Source organism: Filicampus tigris, chromosome 12 (assembly GCF_054856515.1).
Source record: "Filicampus tigris isolate MCC_2025a chromosome 12, RoL_Ftig_1.0, whole genome shotgun sequence".
NCBI classification, from domain to species: domain Eukaryota; kingdom Metazoa; phylum Chordata; class Actinopteri; order Syngnathiformes; family Syngnathidae; genus Filicampus; species Filicampus tigris.
The window spans coordinates 49897-71400 of NC_141228.1; the positions used below are offsets into that span (position 1 = coordinate 49897).

Sequence of the window (21504 nt, forward strand, 5' to 3'; positions counted from 1 at the left end):
TTTGAACTTCCAATATTTTTTTGGATGTTCTACTTATTTAGTTGGTACTTCCAATATTTTTTGGGGAACTTCCAATATTTTGGGGGGAAATTCCACTTATTTAGTTGGAACTTTCAGTTATTTAGTTGGAACGTCCAATATTTTTGGGGGAACTTCCGAAATTTGTTTTGAACTTCCAATATTTTTTTGGGAACTTCCAATATATTTTGGGAAATTCCACTTTTTTTATTTGGAAGTTCCAATGTTTTTTGGAAGTTCAAAATTTGTATTTCCACCTATAAAGGACAGTTAATTTCAGCAAATAAGTCACATGACATCAATTGCACTCACCATGCATTTTTATTAAACCTGAATGGCGCATAAACCAACATGTTTTACTTCTGTAAACAATGTTGGATATAAATAATTACGTCTTATCTAGTTACAATGCTTCTGCACATTATGTAATATATATAAAATTATGACATAAATGAAATGTTTCTGCACATTACATGGCATGTATAACGTCGCTGTTCTGTGAAAAAAACTCAAATTTTGGAAACTTTTTAAATTTTCACTAATGTGATGTTTCCGCATTACAGACATGAATCATGTAAAAATAAGAAAATGAAAATACAAAAATACAAAAATAAAATAAAAAATAAAATGCCTGTCTAAATAAAAGGTTCTTACAAAAATAAACTGCAGCTGCACTTTTCAAATTAACAATGATTTAAATAACGTGACAAGATTAAAACTACCAAACGCCCATGATAAAATGTCAGTCCACAAAATTGAACACAGAGTCCACCCCATGATTGTGTGTAAAAAATAAAGGGTTTGTCTGTGCTGTATCCATGAAGTCTTTCCAAAAATCCCAAAAGAGGGGGGCTGTAGCTCTAAAGCAGTGCGTCAAATGGCAGCAGTGTCAATTTACACCATCCAAAAAAAAGAAGTGGGCCTGTAGTGCAAAAGCAGTGTGTCAAACGGCAGCAGTGTCATTTACACATAAAAAAAAACGCTCTCGAACGATCTGAGGGATTATAAATCCGCTGTCATCCTCCTCATCAGGGTCAGTCCCAACAGCAGAATTCTGACGCTTCAGCGGTCTCTCAAGCAGCGCGTCAAACCGCAGCAGTGTCATTTACACATCAAAAAAGGACTGCTCTCAAACGAGATGAGGGATGATAAATCCGTCATCGTCATCCTCCTCATCAGGGTCAGTCCCTACAGCAAATCTCTGAAGCCTCAGCGGTCTCTCATCAAGGAGCTGTGTAGTCAGAGACGACCATCTTCTCTTAAAGGATGTGGTGTCCTTCCATCCTTCGTCCTGCTCCTTGTCACCATCGCCTTTTGGAGTTTTGTCACGCACGCACCACAGCCATGTAGGGAGGAGGGAAAAAAAACGGATCAGTTCACAAATACGAGGGCAACTGCTTAACTACTGTGTCAAGTGACAAACGTGTCGCTCTGTCCGTCCTGCTCTTTGTCGCCATCGCCTTTTGGAGTGCGTCGCGCGCACACCACAGCCATGTAGGGGGAGAAAAAAAATGGATGAGTATACAAGGGCAACTGCTTAACTACTGTGTCAAGTGACAACCGTACCGTCAGTGTCGCTCTGTCCTTCGTCCTGCTCCTTGTCTTCATCGCCTTTTGGAGTGTGTCGCGCACGCACCACAGCCATGTAGGGGGAGGAAAAAAATTGATGAGTATACGAGGGCATCTGCTTAACTACTGTGTCAAGTGACAAACATACCGTCAGTGTCGCTCCGTCCTTCGTCCTGCTCCTTGTCTCCATTGCCTTTTTGAGTGTTTTCCCCCCTACATGCGCCAAAGCCATGTATGGGGGGAGAAAATACTAAATTGATGAGCGCTTAAGTACAAGGGTGTGGAGGTGATCATGAGCCTGCGTCTTCATGTCGCGGGGTTGCCTCCCAAGCAGTTGCGTGCGTTGTCCGACACCGCTTGCAGCCGCGAGAGTGAAGCGGCATCACAGTGAGGTAAGACCTCATCGAACTAGTCTACACTAAAGTACCACACTATTTTGTGTTCAACAGGCTACAATTCGTAATTATGTTTCCACTGTTCTGATCACAAGGGAACATTATTTTTTTCCTCTCCCTTCTCCAAGAGAAGTTAAATCAGTTTGTTTTTTATTTCTCACTCATATTTGTTTCTCGTGCATAACATTCAATCAAGACTTCTTTACTGAGAAATTGCTGCGATGAAATATAAAAACACAAATTTGTGCAGCATGTGGATATAGTGATAGAGAAGAAAAATACCCAATACATTTGTTATGACTGGTTGTTTACATGATGTGTCAGTTGCTCTAGTTGCTATGGTCCTTTTATGCTTTGTCCTTTATGATGTCATATAGGTCTGAAGTCTTACGGTTTAAATCTTTGAGTTACGCACTGACACATTGTCAGTATGTCCAACCTTCTTGGAGTGAGGATGCAAACTCTCTTCCAGTCATGATCTCTGTTGTTGCTTTGTATTTTCCTTGATAAATACTTTTTACTCTTTAACTTCCGTGTCATATCTGCAAATCGGCCGAAGACGTCACCACCTGCTCCTAACCATCCCTCGCCTCAAATCAGGGAGTGATTGTGTCACCGGCTGCTGCTTTGCTTTTTCACTGGGAACCTCTCGTGTCACTCCTCCACGATGTGTCGCTCATGCCGTCACAAGTCCCAGGGTGCTTCCCATCGCCCTCAGCCTGCTGACCACCCCACACCCTTTGTGTAAGCTCTGTCTTTTCTTCCACGTCTCGCTCATCTTTGCCATCTACTTGTCAGAGTTTGGCACATTCCCCTTCTAGTTTGACACCCGATGTTTTGTTCTTAGACTCAGATTTTTCTGACTGTGAAGATGGCCATGATTTGGTTAATCTCCTTTCTGATTCCGATTCTGACATTGATTTTAGGTTTCCTGGTTTTTCAAGCCCTCTCTCAGTTTGTGTGCGATGATGATCTCTTAGTTTCCGATTCAGATTTTGACACTGATTTTGGTTTTCCGAGTCCATTCTCAAGTCACTATTCAAGCCCTTGTCAGTTTTTGTCACGTTTTTCCGATTATGTCCACTCCAGAACCCTTCCCGTCAGGGTCTGGCTTGATCGCTACGTTGGCCATTTATACAGGATCCCCGCGGGGTGGCCAACGTAGGCGCCCGAGTAGAAGTTCTGGTTCCTCTCGTAAGTCCACTTTTTCCAAGTCGCGTCACTCAGAACCTGTACCCTTAGTGTCCACCACTGAACCCTTCCCTTCAGACCCTTCTTTGGGTGCCCGGTTGGCCAATTACACGGGACCCCCGCGGGGTGGCCAACATAGGCGTCCGAGTAGAGATTTTGGTTCCTCCTCAGCTTTTTCCAAGACACGTCTTTACGAACCTATACCCAAGCCACTACACTTGGCACCTCGTACACTGCGTACTTCTTCACCTAGTACCATTCATCGCGTTTCTTGTAGTTTACCTTCCTCACTATCTGTACTCCCAACCCCTTGTGTCTCGTACGCGTCCCAACCTCTGTGGTGGCAGGCTCCCATTCTCGGCAGTTCCAGGCCCCGTTCCCATTGCCTCAACAAATGCAGGCCCCCCTTGCCGGCACCTTGGCATCTACAGGCTCCCATGCCGGCTCCCCTGCACCTGGTACCCTAGCAGTGCCAGGCCTTCTCCCCGACACCTCGGCAACTACAGGCTCCCATGCCGGTTCCTCTGCAGTGCCAGGCCCCCTTCCCGGCACTTCAGTAAATGCCGGCCCCCGTCCCAGTGCCTCTGCAATGCCAGGCTCCTTCCGATTCTGCTATGACGGCGCAAGGCCTTCGGCTGCTCTCTGATTCTGCTCCAGTGGCGAAAGGCCTTCGGCTGCCCTTGGATTCTGTTCCGACAGCGCAACCTCTGCGGCTGCCCTTGGATTCTGTCACGACGGCTTCGGCAGCGAAACCTCTGCGGCTTCCCTTGGATTCTGCTACGATGGCTCCGGCAGCACAACCTCTGCGGCTGCCCTTGGATTCTGCTACGACGACTCCGGCAGCTCAACCTCTGCAGCTGCCCTTGGATTCTACTACGACGGCTCCGGCAACGCAACCTCTGCGGATGCCCTTGGATTCTGGTATGGCGGCACAAGGCTGCCCTCTGACTCGGCTCTGGTGGCGCAACCTCTTTTATTCTGCTACAGTCGCGTAGCAGTACACATCCATAAAAATATTTTTAAAACTGAATGTTGTCATGTGAGGATCTGGATTTGGACCCATTCGCAGATATGACACGGAAGTTGAAGAGTAAAATGTCTTTATCAAGGAAAATACAAAGTAACAACAGAGATCATGACTGGAAGAGAGCTTGCATCCTCACTCCAAGAAGGTTGGACGTACTGACAATGTGTCAGTGTGTAACTCAAAGATTTAAACTGTTTTCAGTGCGTTTTTACGCTGGGATCCCTGTATTGATACATGAAAGGCTCTCAAGAATGAACTTCATTGTTTGCTTCAACCATTCAGAGTATGTTATCTCAGTATCATGAATTGTGATTGACACATTAGCATTATATTTTGCAGCAAATTTTGTTTCGATTGGCTTTGCTTTCATTTCATTGTTGATAGTTCTGACGACATGATGCACACAAATCTTTGAATACCATTTAGAGATATAAGTGAAATTTAAGAATTCCATTATTATCGATGAAATGCACGTCGCGCTTCTCCTAGACTTATTGGTATAGCCATATGCCATACATGTTGGCATTTCCGCCAACATGTATAAGAAGTAATTCTAATGAAAATCCTTCGTGAATGGGAATTTGATTGGAGGATACACACCAACAATGAAATTTTATTCTGCAAATCTCACAATTGCGTGCCATGGTGGCTTCTAGGTGAAATCTGACTTTGTGTGCTGTGCTTTTCCACACAAGGAACAACTGTGTCTGAGGGGTGGGGAGTGGCTAGTAGGAGGATAAACTCATTGAAAGTGGACGAAGAATACAATGGAAAGAAATTAGGGGTGTGGTACTCATTCAGTTGCAGTGGGAGGGGAAACAGAGTGCAAACTAAATTCTGCTCTTTGGGTATATATATGTATATATATATATATATATATATATATATATATATATATATATATATATATATATATACAGTGTTGGGGTAACACGTTACAAAAGTAACGTAGTACAGTAATACATTACATTTAGGTAATAACGGCGTAATGTAACTTGTTACCCCGATTTTTTTTTGTAATATTATTACAGTTACTGAGACTGGTAACGCGTTACAAATTTCAGGACCATAAAACATGTTGACTTCATACATTATATATTGTCTAGAAACATTACTTTCACATGCAAGTAACTAGTAATACGTAATATATTACATTTTGGAAGTAACTTGCCCAACACTGTATATATATATATATATATATATATATATATATATATATATATATATATATATATATATATATATATATGCAGAGCCAGAACGTGGCTAATGGGTGGCTAATCTTCCTGTCCCGACACATCATATATTCAAATAAAATGACAAACTGAATAATATGAAGATCAGATCTTCCTTAGACAACCACAATTCTGCCATTCTTAATATTCAATACAATAAAAAAAAAAAAAACAACGAAACACAAATTCAAAAATATTTTCATAATTCACGAAAAATTTCAAAGCATTTTTTTTTTCTGGGTGGGCCTGTGCACACTCAAGCCCACCAAAGCTCCGCCCCTGACACGCACACTATACCACACTTTTACATATTCCAGCTATCTTTATATGTATTTTTGTATTCTATTTTGTTAACCAATAAAACACTTTATATATGAATGTATCTTTCAGTGGAAAATCCCTCATGAATACTCTATTCAGTTGAAAAAGTAGGGTGCTGGGGAGCTAGCTGGGGACGGTGTGTCTGAGTACCGCTAATCTGGCAGTTAATGGTTGCATTTACAAAAGAAAGGTGGCCAATTGTCGGCTGTTGAGTTGTTAGTTCAAAATCTCACAGCCTTTTAGCTGTGCTCTAGACTTTAGAAGGGGGTAAGAAAGCCTCAGTCTTTCTAGTGTTAAACAATACATTGATGACTCTGTGTTTGAAGGAATGGTCCTGTGCACAAATCAACGAAAAGTACTTGTGTCTGGAACAACACTAAATACCACACCTGAAGAACTGAAGATATTCTTTGGGAATTCTATTTACATGGGCTGATATGCCAACATTCAAATGTATTGGGCCTCTAATACTAGAGTCCAAATTGTGGCACAATCCATGAACAGAAATTGGTTTTACAAATTGAGAAATTCTATCAATGACCTTGATTTTTCAGATGAGGAAAAGAGAAGTGATCTCTTGTGGAGAATCGGCCCCTTTTGACCAAAGTAAGGCAAGGATATCTGAGTCTGCCCAGAACAGGAAAATTGTCCTTTTACTGGTGGATCCTTGGTGCGCCAATATGTACCTGGCAAACCAAACCCAACTGGACGGAAAGTTTTTGTATTGGCTGCACCAACTGATCTAGTCTTGGACTTTGTGGTCTACCAAGGCAAGACTGCTTTCACAGTTACAGGAGGAAAGGGCATTGGAGAACAAGTTCTTCTTCATTTAATAGAGTCTGTGCCCAAAGGAACCCACCTGTTCTTTGACAGGTAGTTTACAACAATCAGCCTTCTTGACACTCTGACAGGGACTGGAACACTCATGAACAACAGGGTTCCACAATACTGCGAGATAACAGGTGATAAGCCCTTCAAAAAGAAAGAAAGAGGGTAATCAGAGATGGAGGTGAGACGAAGCACACCTTAACTTATTGTCATAAAGTAGTTGGATAACAAGCCAGTGGTCATGGCATCGTGCCTATTGGGTTGAACCTCAGGTCCAAGACAATAAAAAGTGTGTACGGGTGGCTACTGGCAATTGTAAAGTACAACACCAACATGTATGAGGGGCCATTAGGGACAAGTCAGGAATAGCTCTCACACTTATTAATTAAATGCTTTCATTCACACTAGTGAAATTTATGTTGCTCATAAACACTAGTGAAATGCGCTCATAGACGCTAGTGAAATGCTGTCATACACACGAACGAAATTTCTGTTGCTCATAAACACAAGTGAAATACGCTCGTACATGCTAGTCAAATGCTCTCATACGCACTACATACTGAATTTTTTGTTGCTCATAAACAGGTGGAATGCACTCACATAGACGCTAGTGAAATGCTTTCATACACACAAGTGAAACGCTTTCATACACACGTGAATTGCACTAATACACGCCAGTGAAATGCTTTCAAACATGCTAGTGAAATGCTTTCATACACACAAGGAAACGCTTTCATACACACTAGTAACATTTTCGTTGCTCATTAACACGGGTGAAATGTGCTCATACACGCTAGTGAAATGCTTTCATACACACTAGTGACACTCTCATACACGACTGAAATTGTTGTTGCTCATAAACACAGGTGAAATGCACTCATACACTCTAGTGAAATGCTTTCATACACACAAGTGAAATGCACTCATAACCACGAGTGAAATGCTTTCATACACGTTAGTGAAATGCACTCATACGCGCTAGTGAAATATTTTCATACACGCTAGTGAAATGCTTTCATAGACACAAGTGAAACGCTTTCATAAACGCGAGTGAAACGCTTTCATACACACTAGTGAAACGCTCTCATGCACATTAATGAAATTGTTGTTGCTCATAAACACAGGTGGAATGCTTTCGTACACACTCGTGAAATTTGTGTTGCTCATGAACACTGGTGAAATGAGCTCATACACGCTAGTGAAATGCTTTCATACACACTAATGCAACATTCTCATACACACTAGTGAAATGTTTGTTGCTCATAAACACAGGTGAAACTCTCATACACACATCTGAAATGCTTTCGTACATACGGTTGAAAATGCTGTCATAAACACTAGGACAAGAATAAATCCGACACTTTTAAAAAATATATATATATTTTCCATATAATGGATGGATGGGCGCCTTTCCGTGTGGAGTCACGTTCTGACCCATGCGTGGGTTTTCTCCGAGGCTGCTGGTTTCCTCCCACCTTACAACAACATGCATGGCAGGTTAATTGAAGATTGTAAATTGTCCCTTAGTGTGATTTTGAGTGTGAACGTTCTGTTGTTTGTCTATGAGTGCTCTGCGATTGGCTGTCAACCAATTCAGGGTGTCCCCTGCCTACTGGCAAAAGACAACCGGGCACAACTGCGACCCTCAGGAGGATAAGAATGTAATATACAAGAAAAGGGCAAATCACATTTAACAAATACAAATGAAAATAACGCTAGGTGAGATAAAATGAAAATTATACACATTTAATATACATATATGTGAAAAAAAAGGATTCAATGAAAGCAGGTGCTGTTTCAATTACTATTCATGTACTGTGTGATCATAATAATATAGTGCTTGACCGCGTTAGGGTTAGTCATGTATGATGCATCTTTTCATTTGTTATTCAACAAGCAAAATGGTGGCGATCACAATAGTGGAAATGAAATGACAGCTTATATGTAACTGGCTGCAAAAGCAATTTACATTCAAACTACAGGTAATAGAAACACCTACTAGTGGTAACCTCAATTCAGTTTTAAGAAATACTCAATATGGCCTGGCGAGTTGCGACATTAGCATAGCATATCTTATAGCATATAGCATAGCTCGTCAGCATCAAGTTAGTTACTAGCTTACCGAGGCCAGTACAGATCAAAATACAAGACTCCCGGTCACTTCTCCTAACACCAACAGCCATCCCCGTCGTCACTATAGGTATATACAATGTTTTTATTCACTTTTTTAACATCGTGTCTGATCGCTCCCTTTCTCTGGACCCCGTTTTCATCTGGCAATCAAAATCCAATATTGGAGGGACTTCCAGTTCCAACTCGATCTCTATGGCAGATTCTCTCAAAATAACAATTGAAGAGAAAATATTGCTAATGTTCAACGCAATAAGATGATGGTATTTTAAATAATCATATTTTCAAATTTTATCTTTTTAACCCTTATTTTGTCACTTATCCAGGTTATCCAGATCGTCATATCCCACGCAGTAAATGAAACCTTTCAAATGAAAAGCATTCATATTAACTCAATGAGCAAAATCGTTAATTTAAGACAATAATCAACAAACATATGTCAACTATATGGACTATTATCATGTGTATATGCTATGTAGTATGTCACCAAGTTACGCCGTTGCTTGAGTTAGGCCACCTCAAGGCTTTTGGCAGCCAACATGTTTTATTTTGAAATATGGAAAAAAGGTGTTCCGGTGACGTCATATATAAATAGCTTGCTCATAAACACAAGTAAAATGGACATTAGTGAAATGCAATAGATACAACAACAAAAACAACAACAATAGATAGCTAGATAGACGATAGATAGATTGAGGATAGTAATGTTAGGAAGTATCACAATGAAGCCGATTTCTTTCTTTCACAACGAAGCCGATTTCCCGGCTGCCTTCGGGCAGTAGGCAGGGTACACCCTGAATTGGTTGCCAGCCAATTGCAGAGTACACATAGACAAACAACAGTACACTCAAAATCACACTAAATGACAATTTACAATCTTCTATTAACCTGCCATGCATGTTGTTGGAAGGTGGGAGGAAACTGGAGGCCTCGGTGAAAACCCACGCAGGCACGGGAGAACAGGACTCCATACAGAAAGGCCGGAGCCCGGAATCGAATCTTGGACCTCTGCACTGTGAGTTGGATGTGCTAGCCAGTCGATAACCGTGTCGCCTTTCCACCCATCCATTATATGTGAAATAAATTATTACTTTTTTAAAAAACTGTCAGATTTATTCTTGTTGTCCTAGTGTTTATGACAGAATTTTCAACAGTATGTACGAAAGCATTTCAGATGTGTGTATGAGAGCGTTTCACCTGTGTTCATGAGCAACAAATATTTGACTAGTCTGTCGCGTTTCACTAGCGTGTATGAAAGCGTTTCACGAGTGTGTATGAAAGCATTTCACTAGCGTGTATGAGTGCATTTCACTAGTAGTGTGTGAAATGTATTGTGAGATACAGTGGTACCTCTACTTAAGAAATTAATTGTGGAATAATTCTGGAAGAAATTTCTTCAGTAGAAAATTTTGTAAGTAGAGACGCGTTTCCATGTAAATGCCCTAATCCGTTCCAAGCCCCCCAATATTCAGACATAAATGTTTTATAAAGCATAAAAATGCATCAAAACATGTAACAAATACATGTTACAATTAGATTACTGCACAATAAATGAGAGTTGTGCATAATGTAACAAACAAAGAATAGAGTAAAGAATAAAAATGGTTGTAATGGCAGAAATTCTGTTTTACCATTAGCTTCAATGTTGGTAGTCGAAGGTAGTTCTGACTCGTCCATAGTAGCACATCTTCTTATCCATAATTTGAATTTCTTTGAATTACTCACACGGACTCAAAGTTCCTTTTGTGTCTTCTTGTATTGAAGGTTTTGTAATCCAAGTGAGCAATGTTATTCAGTACAGCAGGTGGATAACATGGACTATGAGCACGATCAAAACTTGTTTGCTTCCATAACTACCAGCACATTGTATACTAAACATTGTTTGCTATGCTACTACTACTGCAAGTACATTAAATCTTTATGATGACAGAAATTGAGATACTACTTTATGATGACAAAATTGATGACAGAATTGATGACAAGCATTGGCTCTCACATTTCCGGCCCCTAATTGGAAGACTAGCAGGCTTACAATTACTCAATAAACGAGAGCCAAATAATTAAGAAACAGATATCATACAGTGGCGTAAGATCTAACACAACAAATTAAATTCTTTAACTGTCCGCCTCACAAATGAGACATCACTTGTCAACAGGTCCTTCCAGGGTGTTTGTCTTTGTCTTGACCATTACGAGCCTGACGTGTCCTTGTGCATCTAGGATGACATGATCGACTCTTCCCATCAACCATGATCCACGGGGCGCAGATTCATCCATTATCATGACAATATCTCCGGCAGACAGGTTCGTCTTGAGTTGATTCCACTTTTGGCGTTCTTGTAAAAGCGGGAGGCACTCACGCACTCACGCACTCTGCCTCCATCTCCTGCGTATATATGAGTCTTCTTTACTGAACAATCCAGGTGGCATCACCGGCTGCTTCTTCATCATTAATAGGTGATTTGGAATTAACGCTTTGAGATCTGTGGGGTCATTGGTTGTTGTTGTAAGTGGTCTATCATTCAGTATGTATGTATTCCACTTCACACATCAGTGTCTGCAGACATTCATCTTTGAGGATTTGTTCCTTGAGCACAGATCTCATCACCTTTCTTATGGAACGTATTTGTCTTTCCCAAACTCCTCTGAAATGGGAAGCTGCAGGCGGGTTATAAATCCATTGAATTCCTTTTTGCATAAGTGCGTCTTGGATCTTTGATTGATTCCATTGCTGAAGAGACTCTTTTAATTCATGTTCAGCTGCTACGAGGTTAGTCCCATTGTCTGACCTCATAACTTCCACATGTCCTCTTCTGCACAGGAAACAACGGATTGCGTTTACACATGAATCAGTGTCCAAAGAGTGAGCAACTTCAATGTGTACCACCCGCGTAGAGAGACAAGTGAAGAGAACTCTATCTTTTTACACGGCTGCGTCCCTGTTTCACGTCGAACGGGCCAAAATAGTCCACCCTTACGTTTGAGAAAGGGGGTTTGTCAGGGACTATTCTATCTGGAGGAAGGTTTGCCATTTTTTGTTGAAGGGCCTTGCCTTTTACTTTTCTGCAGACCACGCACTTTGATAAGATTCTCCTCCCCATTGAGTTTGCTGAAGGTATCCAATACCTTTGTCGTAATTTTGAGAGCATGTAGTTCCATCCACAGTGACTAATCTTTTCATGAATGTCTCTCAGGATCAGTGTGGTGATGTGTGAGTCCTTTGGGATGATAATTGGATGCTTCACATGATCAGGCATGGCAGATGCAAATAGACGTCCTCCAACCCTCAGAACTCCATCCTGAATCACTGGGTTGAGCTTTATTAGATAACTGCTCCTCTTTAGGTTGTTTCCCTTCGATAGCATAACCATTTCTTCAGGGAACCATTGACTTTGAATGTATTTGATTATTTCCATTTCGGCTCTCTCCAGACATTCAAAAGTCAATTTACAATTATGATTCATTTGGCTGTTGAGCCCTGTTCATAGACCCCTTCTGGTTTCTCTGCAGCGTTGTATCAATGTGTACTTTACTTTGAGAATCCAAGCGACGGCCCGCTTCAACCTGTACCAGCTTGAATAGTGATTTATCAGTTTGTTCACTGTGTCTTTGTCTTCGACTGCACGCGTGAGACGTACGTGTCTCACTTCATTGTCGTCTTCTTTGTTGTTCGTTTGGTCAGGTCTGCTCGGCCATTGACTTTCTGGTTCTCGTAGAAAGGCTGGACCATTAAACCAGCTTGGGTTGTTCAGAAACTTGGTGGTAGTTAGCCCTCTAGATGCACAATCGGATGGGTTTACTGTAGTATTTACATACCTCCATTGGTGCGATTTTGTAGATTCTCTGATAGTAGCAACACAATTGGCTACAAAAGTCTTGAGACGAAGGGCTTGATTGTCGATATATTTCAGCACTGTTGTGCTGTCAGTCCAGAATGTTGAATCACACAAATTCATTTGAAGCTCTCGTCTTAACATCTTGTCTGTTGACAGATACAACAGCTGCTGTTAATTCCATACATGTAATTGTTGTTTGCTTTGTTGAGGCCACACGTGATTTTCCCATCATGAATGCGCAGTGGACTTGTTCATGTTTGTTAGTTAGTCTGAGGTACGAGGCTGTTCCGTAACCATTTTTGGACGCATCAGAAAAGTGATGAAGTTGAGCTTCGTTGATTGGTCCGAAGTCCACTGGTCGTACACATCTGGCTAATTTCATATTTGAGAGTTGAAGAAGCTCTTATAGCCACATGTTCCACTTTTGTGATAGCTGTTCTGGAATTTCATTTCCCATGAAAGCCCTTCCCTGCACAGCTGTTGCATGATCATCTTGGCTGGGAGGACAACTGGAGCAATGAAACCAAGTGGATCATAGATCAAGCTTGTGACCGATTCCTCGTCTTGTGACGGGTCTGTCCTTTACATTGATTCTGAATTCGTATGAATCTGATTCGATGCACCATAACACTCCTAGGGCTCTTTCCACAGGAAGATCATCGTGATTCAGATCCAGATCTTTCGGTCCACTTGCTCTCTCGCTTTCTGGAACAGATGCAAGCAGTTTACGGCTATTACTTGCCCATTTTGTCAAGCGAAAACCTCATCGGAACACAATGCTGTGAGGTCTTTTCTCAGGTCGATGGCTTGAGCTTCAGTCGCGACTGACTTTAAACAGTCGTCTACATAAAAGTTTCTGAGGACTATATTCACTACCTCAGTCTGAGCATGTCTCTGATTTTCATGTGCTGTTCTTTGAAGAGCGAACGTGGCGCAACTTGGTGAAGAGGTAGCACCAAAGAGATGTACAGTCATTTTGTACGCAGCAACATCCTGATTGGGATCTCCTTCAGGCCACCACAGGAAGCGTATGAAATTGGTGTCTTCTTCAGGAACACGCACTTGGTAGTACATCTTTTCGATGTCCGCCATCATGGCGATTGGTTCTTGCCTAAAGCGAGTCAACACTACGACAAGCGTGTTTGTTAGATCTGGCCCTTGTAGAAGTTCACTGTTCAAAGAGACTCCTTCATAGCTGGCCACACAGTCAAAAACGACCCAAAGCTTTTTTTTCTGAGGGTGGAGTACTCCATGATGAGGAAGGTACCATACTCGGCCATTCCGATGGCACAGCTGTCTTTGTAGTACTTTTACTGCATAACCAGTATTCACCATTTCTCTCACGAAGCTGGTATACTCAGCGTGAAGTACAGGATCTTTCTTTAATTTATTTTTGCGATACCATGCTCGTTGCAATACAACACTTCGATTGATTGGCATTTGGATGTTCGCTTTCTTTAGTGGTAAGTGTATGTAATAATGTCCACCCATGTGACAAGCAGAGCCTGACATGAATTCCATGAAACGGTGATCCTCTTGTGACATCTCTAGCTTGTCGTCACACTTCCGCTCAGGAAGGTCATGGTTATATTGCTGAATAAGCAGTTGTTCTATGTTCTCATTGTCCACAGCAATTCTATTAACTGAATGTTCATTTCTATCTGCTGTAAATCTATTTAGAATCCAACCAATTGCAGTCTTTACTGCATATGGTCCATTATCTTGACTATGGATTACTTTCCATGGCTCCTGTAGTTTGGGTTCTCTTGTTCCAATAAGGAGTTGTACTTCGGCGTTAATGTGAAGTAATCTGACTTCGCTTAGATATGGCCATTTGTCGCTGTCTTTTTGTTGTGGAACATTCTTTGTGGAAATAGGGATGCTCTTCTGTGTAAACACTTTGGATAGTTCGATGAAGTTATTCTCTTCCAATCCACTGATTTCCAAATCAGTTATAATATAGGATTTCATTCGCTTCGTTGTGGTAATGGTGTTTATAATTACCTCCGTCCTTCTTCCCTCGACATTCAGCCGCTCTGCCAGTGTCTCTGTACAAAACATTGCGCTGCTGCCTGAGTCAATGAATGCATAAGCTTCCACAACTTTGTTACTTCTTTTATTCTTAACTTTCAAGGGAACAATAGTGAGCTTGCAATTGTCTCCGGCCCCAGTGCAGGTGTGTGTCTCTTCGTATTGGGGAGAGTTTACACTGGCTACATTTTCTTGAGAATTTGGGACATCGTTAGAGTCAACTTCTTCTGCATTCTCTTTTCTTTTTTCTTGCTTTACAAAATGTAGTACACTAACGATGCTTTAGAGAACAGTGTTTGCACGTCATTTTCTTCTTACACTCCTTAGAGAGGGGACCTTCTTAAACTCGTTAGAGAAGCAGCCAAAACAAAAGCCATTTTTCTTCAGAAATTCCACTCTTTCTTTATGTGGTTTTTCTCTCAGTTTACAACACTCTTCCTTAGTGTGGCCTTTCTCACAGCAAATACATGGCTTTGTGAAGGCCCGGTTGAAAGATGACGTGTCATTGTATGACTGGCTTTGTTCATTGTTAACTTGTTTGGCGTTGGTTGCAAAGCTGCTTCTCCATTTTGTGTCTTTTTGTTTTGAAGTTTTATTATTGTCCTTCTTTTCAGCTGTTGTGCTGTCGATGTGTCCAAAAAGAGGATCAGACTTGACATTAGCGACGTGCTCAATGAAGTTCACTAAATCTATAAACATGACTCTTGTACTACAGCGTTTTTGTAGCTCGTATGCATGGTAACTCCAATTTTCTCTTATTTTGAATGGCAGTTTGGCAAGTATTGTTTTCATCGTCGTTGGATTGTCCATTTCTTCCATATAATTTACATCTTCCATGGCGTTAAGACAATTCACCAGAAACATTGAGAAATCAGTTAAAGCATTCCCATCTTCTGGTTTTATTACTGGCCACTTACAAGCCTTGCTTATTAGAGCTGTGGCGATTTTCTAAGGGTTTATACTTGTTATGAAGCAGTTTCATCGCCCTTTCATAACCGCGCTCAGCAGTCATATGTTGACAGCTCTTCACAATGTCCTGAGGCGCACCTCTGGTGTACTGTTCTATGAAATACAGATTTTTTTTTACAGATAGCCGAGGTAGTTCTGATTCGTCCATACGGCACATCTTCTTATCCATAATTTGAATTTCTTTGAATTACTCACACGGACTCAAAGTTCCTTTTTTGCCTTCTTGTATTGAAGGTTTTGTAATCCAACAAAGTGAGCAATGTTATTCAGTACAGCAGATGGATAACATGTACTTAGACTATGAGCACGGTCAAAAGCGGTTTGCTTCCATAACTACCAGCACACACCACACACTGTATACTAAACATTGTTTGCTATGCTACTTGTGCCGGAGCCTGTAGAGGACTGTATGTTTACATGAGGGGGATTAAACTATTAACCAAATTAATAAACAAATAATCTTACTCCTTATTTGTCACTATATTCTACTGTAATTTAACTTTAGAGGAAGCAACAAGTCGTAACAACAATATTAATAATAAACACTCTGGCAAAATAATGCGATGGATAATCAATTATCAATAATACAAATTAAATACATATTTAGAATGATAATTCAGCCCAATTACAATTTAAACTCAATGTCCTTAATTAATACTAAATGGTACCAAAACGTTGCCCGGGTTGGTGGAGCTCATGAATGTCTTACGTGGGGAAATTCCTCCTTGTGGATGTGTGCGGGGAATAGCAGGTGGATCCGAGACGACGCTTCAGTAGGGGAACGAAGTAGATGAACGTCACCGAACTGCTCCACTTATCCTCTTTTCACTGGGGGAGAACACCTTACTGCTAACTGCCTTCGTTCGACGGCTCGCACACTTTTTTCTGTTCAGGCGAGCGAGCTCTGACGTCATCAATCGTGAGGCATCCCGTGACCAATGAATTCAGCGTAATGTCCAATACATGCGCCACACCAATGTTAAATGCAAACAGTACTCAAAGAAATAATTCAACTCAGGATAACAATACAAGACAATACAGCAGCCCGCGACCCTGTATAGGATAAGTGGTTTGGAAGATGACATTACATGACAATACAGCAGAACTTAAACGGTATTTCACAAACATGCAAACCTTCAGAACACTACTACTACTGCAAGTACATGAAATCTTTATGATGACAGAAATTGAGATTATTATGACTAAGATGACAGAATTGATGACAAGCATTGGCTCTCACAATGGTCATTTACCTTTTAATTGCTGTCCTCATGAATGAACTGATTTAATAATGTGGCGACTGTCGATACATTACGGTCATATTATTTGGCGACATCAACCAAACGTATCCCTTTTTCATACTTTTCTATTATTTCTTGCTTTATTTGTATGGACAAAAAAACTGATTTTCTCCTTTTTTTCTTTTCCTCGTTTCTAATTCACGTAAAACTATCGGAACACCTCATGGCCCGTTGGGGGAATGACGAGGATGCTGCATAGACATATCTATCACATATATATCTATCTACCTGTCTATCTCCACACACAGACACATACGGTAGTGGTCCCTCTTAGCCAATGGGATGAGAGGAAGATACGAGGTAATAGCCAATGGCAGAGCAGCTGTGAGTATGTTGTGTTCAGGAAACTCTGGAGCTGCGTAGCTGTAAAACTGCAGTTTTACAAAAGCAATTGAAATTCCCCAACAATTTGAGATGTCGCAGAAGCAAATGATGATTGTTAGCAAAGAAGACGTGCACATGTCAACAATGTCCGTCAGATCAAAGCGCACAATGACCAATAAAAATGTGCATGGCCAAGCACAGCCAACAACCCATTTGAAAGTGGCAGTGGACAAACAATGAAACGGCTGCTTTATATGTGGCAAGCACCCACAACATGCGAGGAACCAAGGAAAGTGACCTGCAGTGGACTCCACGTGCTCTCACTGCCACAAAGCAAATCATTGGGCAGCTGTGTGTCGCAGCCGAGGTGTGAGCTCCATGATAATTGAACACACAAGATGAAGAAGTCCTGGCCATTCATCTAACGTGTGAAGATGTGCCAATGTCAATGGTGGATGGCGACAAGTGGGTTGTAAATATCAACATACTAGCTCAGGAGGTGGTGTTTAGAATAGATACCGGCGCTAAGTGCAACACGTTGACCCTAAACAACTATCAGTTACTGGAGCATACAGGGGAGCTAAAGCGCTCCAACAGGACCCTACGCTCATACTCGCTTGGTTTAAGCTAATTCCTGTTGCTGCAGTAGATCTTCTGCTTAAATACAAAGACCGTCAAACACAAGCTAAACTAGAAATAATCAACATTTCTCAAGAGAACGTACTCAGTGGCGCTACAGCTGAAGCCCTGGGTCTGATTGCGCGGTTTAACTCCCTGCAAGATAGTAGGGATGGAATCAAGGTTGGTGCTGCTGACAGCATGACACTGACACAGTATGCACCAATGGATGATTTTCCGGATCTGGCACGCACTACTGGGGACTTTGCCTGGCAAGGTACACAATTAAAATTGAGGCGAACGACAAAGGAGTTGTACATCCTGTTCGCCGACAACCAGCTGCACTTAAGAAAAAATTTTTTAAGAAATTGGCCAAGATGGAGGAAGATGGCTGCATAGCAAAAGTTGTCTAGCGCATAGAATGGGTTAGCTCCATGGTGGTTGTCACATGCAAGGACAAAATAAGGATCTGTATTGACCCAAGCGACCTAAATAAAGTGATCAAACGGTAACACCACCCGGTGCGCACCATAGAGAAGGTAATCTCGGGCATACCATGGGCAAAAATCTTCTCAAAAATCTTGGATGACAAATCTGCATTCCTCCAGATAGAGCTGGATGAAGCTTCATCATTTCTCACAACTTTCAACACTCCGATAGGGCAGTGCTGGTCCTGAGACTCCCCTTTGGTATTAGATGTGCACCCGAAATTTTCCAGCGCATCATGGACCAGATGCTGGAAGGCATCAATGGAGCCGCAGGCATCATGGATGACATTCTGATAGCAGCACCCACAGTGGAAGAACATGATGCCATACTTTGCAGAGTAGTCGACAGAGACAGAATACAATCTCAAGCTAAATGTTGATAAATGTCACATCTGTCAATTTGCCGTGCCATATGTGGGCTTCTGATAACAGCTAATGGTCTTATGCCGGACCCTGCCAAGACCGAAGCGGTGATGTGCATGCCAGCTCCAAAAGATAAAGGGGGCATCCACTATTTTCTCTGATTTGTGATACTTCAAAATTCATACCTAACTTGAGTGTAGAAGATGCTCCACTGCGACAGCTCCTGAAGAGTGAGGTTGAGTTTGCGTGGCAACCAGCACAACAGCAATAATTTGAGTGACTCAAAAAGCACCCAGCAGTGCTCAAGTATTATGATGCAGCCAAGCAGGTAGAGATATACTGTGACGCCAGCAGCGTGGGGCTTGGTGCAATGTTGTTGCAGGACAACCGTCCCATTGCCTTCTCATCCACGTCGCTAACTGACTCAGAGACACGCTATGCACAAATAGAAAACGAGATGCTTTCTATTGTGCACTAATGTGCCAAATTTCACCACAACATTTTTGGGAAACATGTCACAATATATAACGACCACAAGCCTCTTGAAGACATTTCTAAGAAACCGCTGCTGTCCACCCCCATGCGCATCCAGAGAATGCGTCTGCGACTACAGTGGTATGACATCACAGTCAGGTCCAGAAGAGGGAAGGACATGGAGCTGCCCGACACTTTGTTCAGGGCACAGCTAAGTGATAACACGCCTGAGGCAGGTGGACTTGACAGTGCCTCCATGCTCAGCTTTGTCTCTGTGAGTGACCAGAAATTAACAGAGCTGCAAGAACGCACGAAAGGGGAGTCAAGCTGTCTCCAGCAAACAATCCACAAAGGATGGCCTATCAACAGGAGGGAGGTACGTACCCATTTCAGTGCAACCATACTGGGACTCAAGAAGGCAACTGGCTGTGTTGGATGGCATAGTGTACAAGGGATTGCGCATTGTAGCGCCAGCCACCATGCGTGCACACATGTTAGAGCTTATACATCACACTCATCTAGGTGTGGTAAAGAACAAGCAACAAGCTTGTGAGGTCCTATACTGGCCAGGAATGAGTGCTGAAATTGAAAACACGATCCGGAATTGCTGTAAGTGAACTGAAATTCAAAACAGACTTCCCAGAGAGCCGCTCAAGCCGACGGAAATGCCAGAACTACCGTTTGAAGAAGTGGCCTCTGACTTATTTGAATTTGAAGGCAAATGGTAAATTAAACAAGTGGACTACTACTTGAAGTATATTGAAGTAGATGAATTAAAAGACCAGCGTAGCAGGGCCACCATAGATGCCTTGAAGGCTCAGTTTGCCAGACACTGAATCTGTCGCACCCTTCGTACGGACAATGGGCCACAATACTCTTCTGAAGAATTCAAAGAGTTCTGTAAGGCCATCTTGCACAAAACATCATCACCTCACACACCACATTCAAATGGAGAAGCAGAGCATGCAGTGCAAACAGTCAAGAAGCTCTGGAGTAAGGCACCAGACAAACACCTGGCGCTACTGGACTACAGGACTACTCTGCTTGATTCAGTAGGCCTGTCGCCAGCTCAGCTGCTCATGGGCGGGAGGCCTCGCAACAAGCTACCAATGGCGTGTGCGCTGCTGGAACCAGTGATCTTAAATTGGACCAGCAAATCAGCTCTGTTGTAAAGTCGAGCTTCTTTCACCTTAGAAAGCTGGCTACGGTAAAGCCCTTCCTTTCCCATCAGAACTTAGAAACAGTCATCCATGCCTTTGTTACATCTCGGCTAGATTACTGCAGTGCACTTTATTTTAGAGTCAGCCAGTCCTCCCTCAAACGTCTCCAGTTGGTCCAAAATGCTGCTGCTCGCCTACTAACTGGAGCGCGGAAGATCGAGCACATAACACCAATTCTGGCCTCCCTTCACTGGCTCCCAGTGCATTTTAGCGTTCAATTTAAGATTCTCCTATTTGTCTTTAAATCATTAAATTGCCTCGCCCCGGCGTAACTCCCCGAGCTCCACCACTCCTATGCACCTTCCCGCAGCCTCAGGTCTGTGGACCAGGCGCTGCTCAAGGTGCCGAGCACCAAGCGGAGCCTCAGAGGGGATCGAGCCTTTTCTGTCGCTGGTCCTTCCCTCTGGAATGACCTCCCATCGGTTGTTATGCAAGCTCTGTCCATTTTTAAAACCCAGTTGAAGACACATTTCTCTGGTTTTTGATCAGAACAGAATTTTTCAGCTCTTTTCCGGTGTCGATTGTATATAGTGTTTTAATTCAATTTATTGGCTTTATTTATGTATATATTATTTATATTTTATATATTATTTATATCTATATTTATTAATACATTAATTGTTAGTACATTAGTACCACAGCCTTTTATTGTTTTTGTTTTATTTACTGTATTGTAAAGTGCGTTGTTACAGCCCTAGCTGTTATGCGTTATATAAATAAAATTGTATTGTATTGTATTATGACCACAAGAGCGCAGCCCATACTCATCTCACCCTACAACCCGGGTATGGGGTACGAATGGCACCATACCCAGGCAATCCCAGATGGTCTTCAGGTGTTGTACTTCATTCCCATAGTGCTCCACAAGCCTATGTGGTGGAGAGTAGGGGCAAGCAGTTCCGCCGTACCAGCCAACACTTTCGCACAAGCACTCCGATTGCCAACCGGTCTCACCACGTGATCCGCAGCGAGTCCTGGCCTGAAGTCCCTGAACTGACACCGGCTGCACAGGGCCCATCAGAACTGCAGTCCTCGTCACCAGGAGAACCACAAGAGACTGCAAAAGTGCACTCAGGTGAAATGTATACCACCTGGCGGGGTAGAGTAGTGAAACCCCCTGATAGACTGAATTTGTATTTTTCATCAAGTTACAGAAGTAGGGTTGC

At 42.2% G+C, this 21504-nt stretch overlaps 1 long non-coding RNA gene across 3 annotated transcripts; it reads right to left on the reverse strand.

Moving 5' to 3' along the window:
* Nucleotides 1-320: 320 nt before the first annotated feature.
* On the reverse strand, nucleotides 321-20116 carry LOC147137996 (uncharacterized). 3 transcript variants are annotated; one of them, XR_015089068.1, is made up of 6 exons: nucleotides 10346-20116; nucleotides 6616-6728; nucleotides 1736-1800; nucleotides 1585-1629; nucleotides 1442-1478; nucleotides 321-1329 (listed from the first exon to the last, which is right to left on the reverse strand). It is a non-coding gene; the product is annotated as an uncharacterized LOC147137996 (long non-coding RNA). The 3 variants fall into 3 exon arrangements; XR_015089069.1 differs by having other exon boundaries at nucleotides 321-1478; nucleotides 16260-20116; XR_015089067.1 differs by having other exon boundaries at nucleotides 321-1478.
* Between the last annotated feature and the right edge of the window lie 1388 nt (nucleotides 20117-21504).